The sequence below is a fragment of the Cebus imitator genome, unplaced genomic scaffold, assembly GCF_001604975.1.
Source record: "Cebus imitator isolate Cc_AM_T3 unplaced genomic scaffold, Cebus_imitator-1.0 Scaffold393, whole genome shotgun sequence".
Lineage (NCBI taxonomy): Eukaryota > Metazoa > Chordata > Mammalia > Primates > Cebidae > Cebus > Cebus imitator.
In genome coordinates, this window is record NW_016107708.1 from 47183 (window position 1) to 48893 (window position 1711).

A 1711-nucleotide genomic window follows, 5' to 3' on the forward strand; every position below is an offset into this window, starting at 1 on the left:
ACCCTGTCTTAAAAAAAATAATAATAATTAAAAAAAAAAAAAAATTTTGTAGAGATAGGGTCTTGCTATGTTGCCCAGGCTGGTCTACAACTCCTGGGCTCAAGCAATCCTTCTGCCTCAGCAGGGGTGGGGCAGGTGAGGGCAGCGGGTATGCTGGGCTCAGTGAACCTGCCCAACGCAGAATCCACCAGGGCAGTGACTTGGGGAAGGGCCACTCCCTGCTCCTTGTCTGGAGAAAGATTCATTTGGAAAAGCTCCAGTGATGTAAGGCTGACATCAGGAAGGAGGGCACTTACTTGTGCAGAAGCAAAGGTATCAAGGGACTTGAGCTTCAACCCAGGCGTGTGGTGCTAGAAGCTGTGGACACCCAGAGGTGTCGGGCAGGAGCGCAGGGAGCAGTCTTCTAACCTAGCTCCCAGTGGGCGTTGATTGACTGCAGGGCATGCTCCTACCTTCCTGCTCAGCTGGAGGCCAGGGGAGGGTCTCAGGGAAGGGAGAGGGGACAGAAAAGGGGATCTGAGGAACAGAGTGGTACCACTCTGACTTAGAGTCCCTTCAGAGGCCCATGAGCATCTCACTGGGCCCCTTCCCTGCTCCACTCTCTGAGAAAGGACATGTGCTTAAATTCCTCGTACAGAACCCACAGTCCCTATGTCTCCAGAAGAGCCCTCCTGGAAAGGGCCGGGAAGGTCTCCAGTTCTGTCATGAATGTCTTGAGTGAGAGCATGTCTCTTGTCCTGAAAATGGTCAGCGTTACTGTGCTCTTCCCACCTTTGCAGGGCTACCTGAAAAAGGACCTCAAAATCTTGCCACTAAACCAGTGGGTCTCAGCCATGGGACATTTGGTTATGACTGGAGATACATTCATTGTCAAAACTGAGGAAAGGGCCGGGTGCAGTGGCTCACACCTGTAATCCTACCACTTTGGGAGGCCAAGGCAGGGGACACTTGAGGTCAGGAGTTTAAGAACAGCCTGGCCAACATGGTAAAACTCTGTATTTACTGAAAATACAAAAATTAGCCAGGCTTGGTAGTGCACGCCTGTAATCCCAGCTACTTGGGAGGCTGAGGCGGAAGAGTCGTTTGAACTCAGGAGGCAAAGGTTTCAGTAAGCCGAGATCCTGCCACTGCACTCCAGCCTAGGCAACAGAGTGAGACTGTTGCCTTAAAAAACAAACAGCCTATTTTTCTAGGTAGTGGTAATTAAAAAAAAAAAAAAAAAAAAAAAAACAGCCAAGCGCAGTGGCTCACACCAGTTATCCCAGCACTTTGGGAGGTTGTGGTGGGCAGATCACCTGAGGTCAGGAGTTCAAGACAAGCCTGGCCAACATGGTGAAACCACATCTCTACTAAAAATACAAAAATTAGCCAGGCGTGGTGGTGGGTGCCTATAATCCCAGAATCGCTTGAACCCGGGAGGTAGAGGTTGCAGTGAGCTGAGATCGTGCGACCTCACTCCAGCCTGGGCAACAAAGATCGAAAGTCCATCTCAAAAAATAAAATAAAACAACAAACAAACAAAAACTGGGGAAGGGATGTGCTATGCAGTAGAGGGTGGAGAGACTGCTGAGCACCCTACAAAGCACAGGACAGCCCCTGCAACAAAGCATTTTCCAGTCCTACCTGGGAGGAGTGCCGGGGCAGAGAAATCTTAAATGAGACCAACTGCTAGGACACAGTAACTGCACAATCTGCATGCAGGTCTCCCTCC